Genomic DNA, 15,923 nt, shown 5'->3' with positions numbered 1-15,923 from the left:
GGGACATGAGATCTGCCTGTTCAAATTTATTTTAGCTGATTATCACAACTCCACATGGCAAATCAGCACTATATCTGTTCAGCTTCCATTAGAGCTGCCCTTCTACGACAAGTTTTGGAAAAATTGGCAGGACGATTATGTCTAAACTGGAAATGAGCTGTCCAGTGCCTCCATGTTGTTTGATTGGGCCAATAATGGAGGGTTTGCCTCTTATTATGTTCTGATAGGCCACAAAGTTAGATGGTGTTATGTGAATCCATTCGTACATTATATTCATGAGAAGCCACGCCCCCCATTGGCCAATTGGTATGACAAGTTAATCAGTTCTTCCTTTCCCCCTGCCCTACCCTGCTAACCTCCCCTTGTTTTCACAGTCATTCTTATGAGTCACTAAGACAAAGGCAAACTTGTGTTGAAGGTTGCAAGAACTTATTCTTTTATGCAAGTGAATGATGATCAGTAACAAACTAGCATGCTTCCAATATTGCTTTCATTACTGAACAGCCAACATTTAATCAAAGATTGAGGCATTTATAAAATGAGCTGTGGAGGAACCGAGGGAAAACCAATTTGCATAATGTGTGTCTCCCTAGCTTGCCAAAATGTACACTTTATTCTAAATATAAATTAATAAATAACATGAAATGAGTGACTCATTCCATTTCATTCCGCTTACATAACTTTCCCATTTTTATATTAGTTTATATAACTACTCAGAGATTGAGAGTGTATGCTTTTCTGAATGCTGAATTGCTTTACTGGTGCTGGTAAATCGACTCAACTTTCCTAGTCAAGGGAAGTAGATCTGCCACAAAAAGACGACCCACCGCTGCACTGAGCCGATAACTTCACTGTACTGTTTTCTGAAATGACAGCAGACAAACAACATCTGGTTTGTCTGACAACACTGGGTGTTGCACTGACCACGCTATAATACTAACACATCTCCAGACCAGCTGTGTCATTTCTGACCTCAGACCAGCTGTATCATTTCTTCTCTAACAGTTTAAGCTGGAGTTGAGGACAGTGAGATGAAGCTGGAGCCGCACCTATAGGAGACATCAGGTCGGAAATCTGAGAAAAAAACAATATTCAGTCTTTTGCCGTCACTGACGCTCCACAAAGGCACAGATTGGACTGTGGGAGGGAGTGAATGTATGCGCATATTATCTGATGGAGAAGCACACACACACATACACACACATAAAAAAAAAAGAAAGATGCATAAAAGCGCATCATAAAATAACACTGTAAAAAAAAATGTTGCATTCTGGGACAAAATTACAAGGCATGCTCAACTCTGACTCCTGCTGCAACAGGCCCGCATACCAGGGTGTGTGTGTGCGTATATATGTGTGAGTATGTGTGTGAGTATGTGTGGGGGTGTATACAAAAGAAAAAAGTTTGAATCACTTCCCATGAAACATAGCCATTCACGGTCACTCAATTTTGTGAACGTGCTGAAATGTCCCACTCATAACTCAAGACTGCTGCCAGTCTGCGAGACGCTGCCTTTACACTGGGAATGTGTGGTAGCTGTAATAGAAGTCTGCGATCCTGCAGCTCTCTGCCACTGCAGTTCTTTCCTAATGTTACACAGCAGGACAAATTCAGTGTATGGTTGCGAGATCATTCCTTTTGCCTTCTGACAAATGGAAATAAAACATTTAGGGCGGAGCAACAGCTCTGCGACGCACTAAAAACTGTAACAAAAACTGCATCTGGATACGGCTTCTACTGGAGGGGGATAGCAGTGCTACACTGGGACTGCTCTGGGCTGGGCCTCACAGCGGCCATAAAGGGCTCCCAGCAGCCCTCTGCTGTGGACGGGGGGTCTAGTCTTAATTACAGGGCCCCTCTGTGGGCAGGGAACCACTGGCACTGAGACCCGGGGACGTAAACACTCCTTCACACACACACATGCATAGTAAACCCGGGGATAAACTTTGCACATGGACTCGCTTGTAAACAATTCAACGTCCAGGCAAAAACAGAAAGACAGACGGGAGTACAGACAGACGGACTCACTAACATGCAGACACACACTGACAGACACACACTAACAGACACACACACACAGACAGAAACACACACACAACAAACATGCACCACGGGGGGTAGGTAATAAGATCTAAGATGTGGCGCAATGAGACGGTGACCTTTGACTTCTGACCCACTGGCCAACCCACAGCCCTGTATGTGTGTGTGTGTGTGTGTGTGTGTGTGTGTGTGTGAGTGTGTGTCAAAGGCATGTTGGGGGGCTGGCTCCAGCAAGAATGAAGGCAGCAGCTGCAACCACTCCACCTCTCTCGCTGTCTTTCTCTTTCTCTTTCTGTGTGTGTTGTGTGTGTGTGTGTGTGTGTGTGTGTGTGTGTGTGAGTGTATCCGCCCTGGTTTGCCAGACTACGGACAGAGAGAAAGAGAGACAGACAGATTGCTTTTAAATTCATATGCCAAGTGGATACCTGCCAAGAGTTTGATAGGCCTCTCATCCCTCTTTCCTTCCCTTCTTTCTCAAGCCTTTTTGCCATTCCAGCTCCTCTGCTAATCCCACTCCACTTTAACCTCTTTCCTCTTCTCCCCATTTCTTTGGCCCGCTCCCCTCCCTTTTCCTCTCCATTCCTCTTCCTCTTCCTCTCCTAGCCTCCACGCCATTCCTCTCCTCCCTCCATCCTTCACCCCCCCCCCCCTTCTCCCTCATTCCTTTGTCTAGAGGAGAATTGCTGTCTTTTCTCATTAAAAGCGAAGAAGGTCTGTAAACTCTCATAAAAACACCCGTTTCTCCCTACAGCGCTGATTTACAGCCACTCTTCCCCTCCTCTTCCCTTCTCCTCTTCTCCTCGTGAGAAACCCCATCTGTTACCCGAAAAAGCTGACAAGAAAGCAAAACTGTCGCAGTTAAGAGGCCGGGCCATGGAAAACAAAGTGGATGGATTCATGTCAACGAGGCGAGGCATGCAAAATAGAAAAGGCGAGCGGGTGTTTTTGTAACTTTTGGATTAGGACGTGAGAGTGAGAGCCAGCTGCACAATAGCCGGCAATCTTTCCAGATCTTTCTTTGCTGTATTTTCATTGGCTGCGTCTTAGCCCAGGCCTTTTGCACTCAGCTGCTGCCAGCTTCCACTGCTAGGAAACTAGCAACGCTGCTAACCATAAACATATATAATACAGCTCTCTCTTCTCATTCCAACCACTGTGCCAAACCTAATCTTTTTTACTATCTAGCCCTACTCTAATATACAGAGTGAGCTGTAGCTGAACATTTTCCAGTTATTGGCAAATTCAGGCTGAATGAAAGTGACTGCAGAGCCAGCGGAAGAACACAGACAAGACGCATCAATCAGTCCAACACAAAGGTACCAGACTGCTGATGACTGGTCCAGTCTGGTCCACTGTGTGTGGGAGTGTGTGTGTGTGTGTGTGTGTGTGTGTCTGAGTGTGCATACCCACTAATACAAGGAAGCGGTATGCAAGAAAACAATAGCTATTCTCAGATTCCGGTTCCAGAATAACAGCGGAAGAGGAGAACAGAGAGGAGGCCGTGTGTGTGTGTGTGTGTGTGTGTGTGTGTATGTGTGTGTATGTATGTGTGTATCCTTGTACTGTCAATGGGGGGAAATAACAGAGACAAAGTAACACTTTGCCTGAGACTGCAGCCTAAACAAACAATCTTGTGTACGAACAAACACACACACACACACACACACACACACGCTCAGACACACACACTCAGCCATGGTTTCCAGAGAGCCATGCGAGTCGAGCATGCTCCCATGGCCATACATCGTCCTTGCAGCAGCAGTGTATAGTGAGTGTGAAGGACAGACCGAAATAGCTACAGCTCCACTATAATTCCACTTGCCCAGTCACAGTTTAAAGTACACATCAAGACCGACTGCGTCTGGCTGTGCGCATGTGTGTGTGTGTGTGTGTGTGTGCGTGTGTGTGTCCCTCAATGTACTGTATATTGTAAAAGGTATCATTTTCCATTGGCGTGGTTTTCACGGGCGGGAGAGCGAGAGACGAAAATGACCACAAAAGAAAGGAGAGCAGAGAGGAATTTTCAGGGTGTGCCAAAGAATCTCTGGCATGTCTCTTTTTGGGCGGGTGGGTCCGGGCGACTGGGGGGCAAAAACCTCTAATTGGTCAACAAAAGGGGCAGCAAACACACACACACACACACACACACACACACACACCATACAAACAGAGGTAAATGTTGACCATTCGTGCATGGCATGTGTGTACATGTTTCATTCACTGGCCCCAAGCAAACTAACCGTGCTTTCCAACAATGAGAGGGCAAAGAATACGAGGAGTGAGGTGTGGAGCGAGAGGTAAATATATACCTGAATGGAAATCTCTCTTCTGATGAGAACGAGGGAGACAGCCGATCCTTTAGTGGAGAGAGCAACAGGCAGGCAGGCACATCAGCGGAGGGTCACCTGAAACAGAGAGAGTAGACAGACAAGAGTAAACATTTTCCCTTGGTTTTACATGGGAAGCACACTACCAGTCAAAAGTTTGGACACACCTGATTGAATGTACTGTGTTTTTCATTATCTTAAAGCCATTTTGATCTAAAGGCTTATGCTTAAATGCTTGAAATTTGCTTCTCAGACAAATATAAATAGTGAAGTTGATGAATGAATGTATGAATTTCTTTCCAAAGCCTTTGCCTGTCCATCAAGGCAAAGTGTGGCTACTTTAAAGAATCTAAAATATAAGATAGTTTTGATTTGTTTAACACTTTTTTGGTCACTGCATAATTCCATTTGTGTTATTTCATAGTTTTGATGTCTTTCCTATTATTCTAAAATGTGGGAAATGGTAAAAATAAAGAAAAATGCGGTGTGTCCAAACTTTTGACTGGTAGTGAAACTGAGGAAAAGGGAGAGCCGTTGTGGCATGCACTGATTTGTCATGATGAATTGTTAACTCCAGCTAACACAGCTAAAGGACTGCCGGGGCGGGGTGAGGGACGAGGAGAGGAGAGGAGAAATGAAAAGAGAGAGTAGTAGAGGAGGCAACGTTCTAGTTTCGTGACAGACTCAGAAATCTCGCCACACACACACACACACACACACACACACACACGCACAGACACACACCTCGGAGCCCTATGAAGTGGAAAAGAAACATATTTCTGAAACAGAAGCCAAGAAGAGATTTCCTGGATTTGGGAAACTTGGGAGAGAGTGTGCTTTACACCCCACCCCCTCCTTTCTCTCTTTCCTGTGGGTGAGGGGAGGTCGAGGGAGGGGAGAAAGACTACACCGTGCACACACACACACACACACACACACCGACACCGAGCACAGCACACGTCGGGGAAGTCCCATTTCAGCCCTTCGGCCTTCGGCCTGCAGCCTGCGGGACACAGACGGGCCGGTGGAGCAGCCAGCCCCGGCTCTGTAATGAGACCACAGCTCTTTCCTGGACGCGACGCTGATGGCAGCAGCAGAAGCGCGGCCGCCAGCCACCATAACTTCTCACACACACACACATACAATCACACACACACACCTCTCTCTCATCCTTTCTCTCCCAGTCCCTCGCTCATTATCTTTCTCTCTGTCTTTTTTAAATCATTTCCCGGCGTCATTATTTCAGCGTCTTAGTACATATTGTATTGTATATGCGTACGTATTTTTACAATTGGATTACACAGCTGTCTAGCGTTGTTCATTATGTTTGTGATCAGCAGAGAAAGTTCTCCTAGCATGACTCACAGTGTTGCTTATTAGGGCTTTGTGCTTTATGAGAGTTCTCGTCTGCTTGCTTGAGATGCTGCCAGAGTTACAGCTACATGGGGGAAAGCCATGTGTATTAAAAAGCCATGTCTCTCCCTTTCTCACTGAAAACACACAGACAGACGGACAGGCATGCACAAGGGATGTGCATCCCTGTTTTTATTATTATTATGGTTTTTCTTCCTTTTTGTTATTGTATTTTTTCGTACTTTTTGCACGTTTGCATTTCAGCCATATTGTTTCTTAAGTCTATTTGTAAGCTCTTACCTTCTTCGGACGTATAAATATAGTTTTGCACTAAGCCTTTTCCATCTTCAAAAATTATACAATGATTATCTGTTACTTCTAGCACTAAACCTGCTTCACAGGTTGTTTCGTGCATAGCATTCTTTTAAATTTATATTGCCTATTAAATTTATATTGCCTATTCCTTTGACAAAATAAATTTTCATGAGTTAAAACACACACTTAATGCTCGTTTTTTATGGTTAATATTATTTTTTGAAAGTATTTTGCCCATAGCTCAATAAGCTTATGTTGAATTTTGGCATTTTGTATACACTGTCATTCAGACAACCCACCGACGAGTCAGCCATGACAAAACAGACTTTTGCACATCACTAGCATGCACACACACAAAATGTCTGTGAGATGATCCAAGGTGAAGAGAGACTGGATATCCTATATATAGCTGGGATGTGGCAGGACATCCGAGAGGACAAGGAAGTCTAGACACGAACAATACAGCTCTTACTCAGACTGTGTGTGTGTGGGGGGGTGTGGGTGGGTGTGCATGTCTGTCTGTGTGTTCAACATGGCCTTGATACCTCACATTTCATTAGACAGAGCCAGTGGCAAGCTGTCCCGTGGTGATGTCACAAGATCGTACTGATGTCACTGCCTCCTCTGATCTGATTGGCAGGACGCTTTGACTTAGTCAAAAAACAAAACTGACAAAGTAAAAGAGAGTAAGAAAGAGAGACAGTCAGAAAATGAGAGGCAGTGGGAAAAGGCTACCAGAGTAAGAACAAGGGATGTCAGGAGAGAAAGGAGATCAGAGCGAGAGAGTGACTCATCAGAAAAGGAATGTCCCATCTCTGCCAAAGGGACCACAGACACCGCTGCAACTATCTCTCTCTCTCTCCAGTGCTTTAAATCATCCCCTCCCTCCCTCCGTCTTTTCCTCTCACACAATTGCAGCCTCTCCCTCTCTCTCTCTCTCTCTCTCTCCCTACCAGTGGAAGTTTGCGTTGTTGTTTCCCAACATTAGCAGAGCATTCTTCTCTGACAGGACATTGGTTTTGGACGTGGCTGATGCAGCTAGCTGGCCATGACCAGTGGACCAGCGCTGCACCGCCACTGTTTGGAGCAAACACACACAGGGCCAAGACTGCCACTCCACTTGTTTTGCCATGTCAGTGCAAAGCCAAGAGGCACATTCCAGCGCTGTGTGGATGATCAAGCTGTACCACTCAATTCAGTTCAATTATAGTTTATAAAAGTCGAGCAACTAGGAAAAACGATTCAAATATTTCATAGTTTTAGAAATAGGAGACCTGGTATTGCATCATATCCGAACCGCAGCTGCTTGCTTAATCTGTCTTCCCCCACAGGATATGACATCATCACTGCGGGACGCAAATCCGGACTGCTCCAAAACCACCACAGACTGTGATCCTGATTCAACATTCCTTTCACCTGTCATCCTGTCCAATCATCACACAGGAATGTCTTTCCTGGTCGATTCCAGTGGATTCCAGTTTTCCCACAATGCACAGTGACAAGCCTGCGAGGATAACAGCTTTAACAGAAAGTCTACAGTCTATACTGTATGTCTATGTCTGTAGTCAGTTATAGCATGGTCAGAACAACTGAGAATTACTAGACCATACAGGAAGCAGTAATATTGCCTTTCAGAATTGAGATTTATGCCTTTGAGATTTAACAATGGTTTAACTGCACTTTTGATTTCATAAGTTATAACATGTATCGATGATGTGTCATATCAGAGGTCTTCTGTATGTGTTTTTTTGTCCGATTGCTGTTGTTTAGGGTTTTTGAATCCAATATCAAAGTCGACAATCAGCTTCAAAATGCACTGATGTCCAACACATCTGAAAATAACTGTAATGAGAAAATTCAAGAGAAATTAGAAAAACATCTACAAGCACACGCCTTCATCACGAAATCTCAAAGAGCAGCGGTGACAACAGAAAGCCAGTTGGAGACGACTTGGAACCAGAAACGTTTTAGACCACCATCGTCGCCGTCTTTAGGCTAAAAAGGAACACCAAAAATAGCTACAAGAGTGACACATCCCAAATATAAACAATAAGTCCACGGACAAATATAAGAAATGCAAACTTTGGGGACTTTGAGGGTTTATGCCAACCCAATCTACATTTATTGGTGCTAATTATCATCCGTTGTTGGTGGAAAACACGCCGATACAACATATCTGCCAGGCACTAATCCTTGATAGTATTGCGGGAATTGTGTGTGGGATGTTTTGAATAGCACACAACAGGCTTCCAAATTATCAGTGTGCTGCAAATATATCACTTGGCACGTCCAACCAGCCCATGGCTTCTTCCTCCTGCCCATTCCACATGCAGCCTATTAGAGCTGAACACTTGTCCGTCGCCCCTCGAGTGTTTCTGGAAAATGCGGCAAGGAGGGAGGATATGAGCCGAGTCGGGACTACAAACTCAGAGTCGATCCTTGTTTTGAGATAACGCAGAAATCCTTGAACTCGCTGTAGTGGGCCAATTTAGAGAGGCACCTGGGGCCCTGGCCTTTACAGCCTCTTTCATCACGTTCTGTCTTTCATGGTGTGTGAGTGTGCGTGTGTATGAGAGAGAGAGAGAGAGAGAGAGAAAGGGAGAGAGAGAGAGAGAGAGAGAGAGAGAGAGAGAGAGAGAGGAAGGTCAAAATGAGAGGCAGAAAACCCTTATGCAGCTGAACTGAGAGATATGCGGGTGTACGTGTGAGTGTGCAGCGATGTGGAAAAGACAACATCAGAAACAGAAACATATAAACAAAAGATGGAAAAAGTGTGAGTGTGTGTAAGTGTGTGTGTGTGTGTGTGTGTGTGTGTGTGCGGTGTTTTCTTTGAAAGTGGAAAACTTGTCCATCCTTTCCTGCTTCCACAGGTAATTTTTAGGCGGAATAGCATGCATACTGACGACGCAATCACAACGCAGACTTGACAGCTAGGAGACAGCCTATCAATGAGGGCTGCCAGGAGCTGACACATTGCATTACACACACACACACACACACACACACACACACACATATACATACAGAAAGAAAACAAAGACGCCAAGTAAAACTGAGCCAAGAGGAGGCAATGAGGAACGAACGTGTGGGTGAAAGACATTGACAGAAACAAAGACAGAGAGACAGAGAGAGAGACAGGGAGAGAGAGAGAGAGAGAGAGAACGAGAGAAAGAGAGAGACAGATAGATAGACAGACAGATAGACAGACAGAGGGAGAGAGGGAGAGAGAGAGAGAGAGAGGCCCTATCATTCAGTTTCACACCCTACAGGATGAACAGGGCCTCTGTGCTCCTTCTCTGTTCAAACACACCTCACGGCTGTCTGCTCCCTGCAACAACAATACATACACACACACACACACACACACACACACACACACACACACACACACACACACACACACACCACAGCCTGACAGTGGGGACAATAACCCTATTGAGGGGCATCGATAGGGGGCTGACAGAGAAAGTGAGAAGAAAGAGATAGAGGAAAAGATAGGACACACACCAATACACTCTCCCCTCCTCGACCACAACCACAACACACAAACATACGCATACACACACAGACATGCACATACACAAACACAAACGCAAATACACACACACACACACAAACACAAACAGAAATGTGATTATCTTGCCAACTTGACAGCCTGGGATGAATCTAATCTCTGCTGTCCTTAATTCATCATTCATCTGTCCAATCTGGAGAGACTCTACACACACACACACACACAAATATGCACATGCCTTCACACACGCACACACACACACACTTGTTTGGTCAAGGGCGGGCCTGTGGTATTGTTTCACAGGGGAAGCAGGGTGTTGATAACAAATCTCCCTCCTTATCTGATTGCTCACACACACACACACACACACACACACACATATGCAAGCATGTACGCACATGTACACTTTCATCATCCTTTCTCATCAGCTGTTGTACATGACCCTGACCACACACATTGCCGCTGCAAGGCATACAAGGAAGCCCCAGCACCACACACACACACACACACACACACACACACACACACACACACACACACACACACACACACACACACAGTCTGGCCAGGAGAACTACATCTAGTCTGCAGGTTATTCTGGGGCTAGCTAGGATATCAAGGGGTATTTTGGGTGTCTGACATGCTTGCAGCTTCACAGGGTGACAGCTTGCATTAGCCTACTGAATGGCTATATTTGTCCATGTGCACTGTGTGTGTGTGTGTGTGTGTGTGTATGAATGGACGTGTGTGTGTGTCCATTATATATCTATTCTCAGAGGGGTGATAGTAGCTCCCTAACCAGAAGAGCTGCCATCTTGAGAGTTGCTGCACTGCAAAATCAAAGCACTTTCTTAATACCAAAGCTAAACAAACAAACACACACACACACACACACACACACACACACACACAAGCACACAAGAACAGTCTGCAGCACTTGGCTCAAAACTTGGCCCATAAATGTCCGAGTCACTTTTTCCATAGTCAGCAACTCCTGATGTTGAATAGAAATGCTAGAAAGAGAGAAAGGGAGAGAGAGAGAGAGAGAGAGAGAGAGAGAGAGAGAGAGAGAGAGACAGAGACAGAGAGAGAGAGAGAGAGAGAGAGAGGCAGAGAGAGAGACAGAGAGAGAGAGAGACAGAGACAGAGACAGAGAGACTGAGAGAGAGAGAGAGAGAGAGAGAGAGAGAGAGAGAGAGATCGAGGGAGGGGAGAAGAAAGTAAGACGGAAAGAGGGATGAGAGGAAGAGAAGGAGCAGGAAAAGGGGGATAGGGAGAGAGGGCCAGAATATAAACCAACTTAACAGCTCAAGAGCCTTCAGCAATTAGTAATGACATCATGTTCCTACACACACACACACACACACACACACACTGCGGGCCTGGGTCTGGACGAAGCCAAATAACAGGGCAAAGGGCTGGAAGGAGAGGGAGAGGGGGGCGAGGGAGGAGGAGGAGAGGCAGTGATAGAGAGGAGGAGAGGATGACAGTGCACCATTTCAACTACGGTGGTGCAGCAGTGACACATCCGTTCTTGTGGCTCGCACTAATGAACTCACCAAACCAACGCCGCAGCATAAACCTGACGAGAATAACCGCCGCCGCCGCCGGTGAGCGCTGACTGTTCACCACCAGGACGTACAGTCTGTATAGTAGAAACACAATCGCTGGCTCGCACATTCACGACATGACAGCATCCTGGGTTTCATTCATCGTGTACGCTTTCGACTCGGCAGGACAAGTGTGTGCGTGATGCTTCATGTGCGCACACACACACTCCCTAAACGCACACGCAAAGAAGCACACACACCGCGGAGGACGTGGTGGAAAAAAATGCATCTGAGAGCCAGTGTGTCCCCAGGCGAGGAGGGCACGAGAAAGAGAGAGAGAGAGAGAGAGAGAGAGAGAGAGAAGCCTCATTGGTACACTCCAACAGCAGCCAGGTCCTTTGGTAATAGATGTTATTGTCAACAACTTCAGAGTCCCTTCTCCCTCCACAGACACACTGGATGTGCTCCGTCACAAGTTCTTACACTCTTATTACACAACAACAAATCCAGTCCTTGTGAAACGTTGAGCAACACCCACCAAAACTCTTCCTCCCTCTCCCTTTCTATCCATAATCACGATATAGGCTATCTGATCACCATCTGTGCCACCTCCCCCCCAAGAAAAAATAAAACAGGAAAGTTATTCACAAGGGTCATTCTCTAGATTCCTTAAATCATGAAACATAAACAAGCAATTAAGTGGCTCCATGTTTTGTATAAAACAAACAAGCCTATTATCTCACGGGCCTGGCAGAAATTACCAGAGCGAGGCTGGAAACGATTAGCTAGCCGAGTCCAGCCAGCACCATGCACCAATGCGAGCCTCGCCCCCCACCCCCCACCCCCGGGGCCTGCAGCCCCAGTCTACCGCACAGACTGTACACAACTCAAGAGAATACCCTCCTGTATGCCTGTTTGTTTCACAATGAACCCCATTATTAGTTCAACTGTAGCTCCTGACTGGGAGATATAGGACGAGGCACAGGACCCAGGCATGAGTCAGGACTGGAGCAGGAGGAACCAAAGCACGGGACGGAACAGAGAGAGAACAGTCCTACTTAGGGACCCGATTAATGAAAGCCATAGTGTCAACAACTTATACTGTTTATCTATCTCAGGTGAGCATGGGCCAGATGAACACATTTCAGTGAAGAGCCAAAACAGTAAAGCTCAGATTCAACTGACAGACAAAGGTTTAGTGGAGGGTAAACCTGCCTCAGCTGCCCACCTTTTTAATTGCAGAATACAGTTTACCACCCTTTCAAGCTGGCATCAATCTTTATGAGATGAATTAATAGTATATGCCATAGTAAGTAGTATCAAACTGATGTAAGTTATATGAAGACAGGGTGTTTCAAGTGGGGAGCATAAATGAACGATTTTCTGAAATGCTAATTTATTTTTGTTTGAGCTGGTGGCTCCTTAACTTATGACTGGTGGTCATAGTTTACCAACCGTTTCATTTACTCCTACATACCAGCTGGCATGCCTACTAAATGAAGAGACCCCAAGTGTCGTAAAGTCCTTTTTGGGACTGTTATCTCACCGTTTGGTAGTAAACCCTCTTCCAAAGCCCCACCATCTCAGCCGAGTGTGCAGCAGCAGCAGCAGCAGCAGCGGCAGCGGCAGCCTCGCAGCGCAGCAGTGGTCAATGGCTGGCTGCTGGCTACAATGTTGCAAAAACAACGCTTGTTTTCAAACACACCCTGACACTACGTGATTAGCCCTCCAGTAACGACAGACACAACACAAATCTCTGACAATAACCCCAAAGGAGGAGCCGCTGGGTCCCGTGGAGCCGAGAAACCCCCCCCCCCCCCCCATCTGTCGCCGCAGCCTCCTCGTCTCCTCTCCCCCACCTTCCCGACTTGTTCGCAACACAACGGGCCCCTCAGCTCCCAGTGCACTGCGTCGCCCCGAAGAACATGAAAAGTTACTCACACCGCGGCATTTCCAGTCATTTTAGGTCTGGGTGGGGGGAAACGGTAACGGTACCGTGACAGCCAGCTCCCCGTATTCAAGTGAAAATAGTCGGCATACCACATCACTCACCTCCCCTCCTGTGTGTTCACGTCCTCGCTACGCTCCTGTTTTTTCCTCCCCTCCGTTTTCTCTCGGCTTGTTTCTTTTCTCCTCCCTCCCAGATGCCGCTGCTCTCCGACAGGGGGGGAACCGGGCGACGCTGCTCCGGAAGCAAACGCTCCTCTGGGTTTTTTTTTTTTTTTCCCCCGAGTCCCGCTGATTATGAATAACCCAATACTTCCATGTGAGTAACGCCGTGATGAGCAGTGAAGGGTAGTAACGCGCTATAGTAATGTGATTACTTTTCCCGAGTAACGAGTGGTGTGACGAATGGGTGCTTCAGTTTTAATAGTAGGCTAATTTTATAGTTAAGAAACAGGTCGTATATTTCTGTTATCACATCTTAAAATGGGTGATCAGATTGAGGTTAAATAATGGAAAAAAAAAAAAAAAACACACATTCTAGCCAGGGGCGAAGCTAGGAATTATGGGCCTTATATATGGGAGGCGACTCTGGGCCCCCCTTGTCCCCACGCCACCACCTGTGACAAACATATATAGGCTAAATACCCATCCATGACCCACACACACCAGTCTCATTCCATATGTCATCCCTTATTGGAGCAGGTTTGGTTATTACCACACACACTAATCATTATCTAACTACACGGCAGAGTTTTGGTTGAAGTGCCTCTACAACTAAAGAAGTCTTAAACTGAAGTGTTCTTATGGCAAGATATCTGCAAATCTGTACTTGATAATGCATATCAATGATTTCTCCTTGAGGTGGGAAATGCACTTTTTGGTTTCAACAAGGACCCTGGGTGGTCAGTATCCCTATTCCAATGCTACTATCCCACCACCATCCTCCTCAATATTAGTCATCATGCTCTCACACAAAGGTAGTTTAGATCAGAAATGTCAGAAAACTTTACCTTCTTATGGAAAGTATTGTCACTACTTTGGTTTCATCAAGTAAAGGGATGACAAGAAGATAAATGGGCATCAACACTATTGGGTTTCACTGATCATTCACAGGAGAGGCGATTGAGTCATCCATGTTGTTGAAATTAAAAGAGGATGCAACTGTCACAGAGAAAGTAATGTAACGACTAGTGTAACAAGTTACTGATCCTAAGGAGTAATAAATGAACGAATTGTATTACTTTTGAAACAAGAAACGAGTGAGTAATTGATTACTTTTTGAGCTTTTTGGAAGGTAATAACTCAATATTAGATAAAATGACAACACTCTTCTTTTGCTTCTCTCAAAGTGAATGTTTTCCTGGAGCGTGGAGTGTGCGTGTGTGTGTGTGTGTGTGTGGAATAGGGTGGGGGGAGGGAGTAATTAATATTGTTGTAAATGTAGTATTGTAAATCTTAACAGTCACCAGGGTGCTGCATGTAATCCTATGTAAACAATATGGTTTTGCTGGCAAGGCTTATGGGAAAAGCAAGATATGTTTTCCTCTATGTTAACAATGTAGCCGCTTCCCACAGTCTGCCGGCTTACATTACATGCCAACAGTGTTCAAGTTAAAACATTGTTTACACCGACACACACACACACACACACACACACACACACGAACACAAAATAAAATGTATAAAATGAAAATTCTAGGTTATATGTAGTTTCTTGTTGATTTTACTTTATTGATTCATTGATTGCTTTTTTGATTGATTATGATTGACTCAAAAAAAGTAAATACATCAAAAGACAATAACACTTAAGACATACTAAGATAAATGTATTTGCTTTGGTGATTAAGATTTAGTCCAAATTGCCAAATGATTCTGTTTTAACATGCCTCAGCATCGTGGCCTGTAAGTCTGTGCACACGTTTAAGTCTCAACATTCTCTGCAGTACATGTCACATGTTAGTCCATATCATTTATCAGTTAGGATGGGAGTATGGAAGCCCTGAAAAGCAAGGGGAAAAAAACCCTCAGGAGTCTCCTGGTGGATTGAAATTAAATGAATGCAAGTTTTTATTAAACTTTTTCTAAATTAAAACTTTAGGAATTAGCTCATACAAAAGCATATCGCCAAGACTGTTCAGGTATAGAAATGTCATTACCAATAAGCTTACCCACGCTTACATCAAGACGTGTCATAGGCTGCTTGTCAGTTAACGGGTAAACCTTATCAAACTATCAAGCCCACTCCTTTATATCCCATACCAGCCATTTTAACTTCTAATTATCGGCTGTGTTGGTCCACTGCCCCGTTCAGTCAGGTTTCAACTACTTGTTGACTGTTATGTGCCAGGAAACTAGATATCCAGCTGCTTTTCCATTGCTTTCCATCACTGCTAAATCTGTGGTTAAAGCTCTTAGCCAATTCTTGTATGTGTTTGTCATCCCCCAAATAATCCAGAGCAATCAAGGTCAAGGATCAAATTTTACCTCTAAATTGTTTACACAGGTCCTCAAACAGCTTCACAATACAGTCTCAGCCTATCATCCTCAGAGTCAGGGGGCACTAAGGCGCATTTATCAACATTTCAAATCTCTGTTGCACTGAGTCGAAGGCCAATCTGAGAAAGGTCACAGTGGCTCAGTGGCCTAAGGAGTAGGAGCGGGCCACATGAGTGCAAGGTCATGGGTCAAAGTCCCGCTCATGATGTTTGTTGCATGTCATCCCCGTTTTTCCTGTCTCACAATTCTGCCCAAAGCAAAAATGTCTGAAATATAATCGTTACAAAAATTTATTGTAGGTCGAGCAGGTTATAGACTACTTTTCCTCAATGAAGTAGTCAGATAGTGTATATCTAGGCCTACTTATTTGTAAAGTCATGA

General features: G+C 45.1%; 1 protein-coding gene across 1 annotated transcript in view; it reads right to left on the bottom strand.

The window, feature by feature from the left end:
- apbb2b (amyloid beta (A4) precursor protein-binding, family B, member 2b) overlaps positions 1-13,231 on the bottom strand; it is a 44,712-nt gene extending 31,481 nt beyond the window's left edge. Inside the window, exons 1-2 of the mRNA XM_078282550.1 lie at positions 13,152-13,231; positions 4,350-4,445 (exon numbers count right to left, since the gene is read on the bottom strand). The gene's annotated coding sequence lies outside the window, so the exon portion shown is untranslated. The remainder of the gene's footprint in view (positions 1-4,349; positions 4,446-13,151) is intronic.
- Positions 13,232-15,923: the final 2,692 nt, after the last annotated feature.

The sequence above is a fragment of the Centroberyx gerrardi genome, chromosome 3, assembly GCF_048128805.1.
Source record: "Centroberyx gerrardi isolate f3 chromosome 3, fCenGer3.hap1.cur.20231027, whole genome shotgun sequence".
Lineage (NCBI taxonomy): Eukaryota > Metazoa > Chordata > Actinopteri > Beryciformes > Berycidae > Centroberyx > Centroberyx gerrardi.
This window is presented reverse-complemented; position numbering and strand designations above follow the sequence as displayed.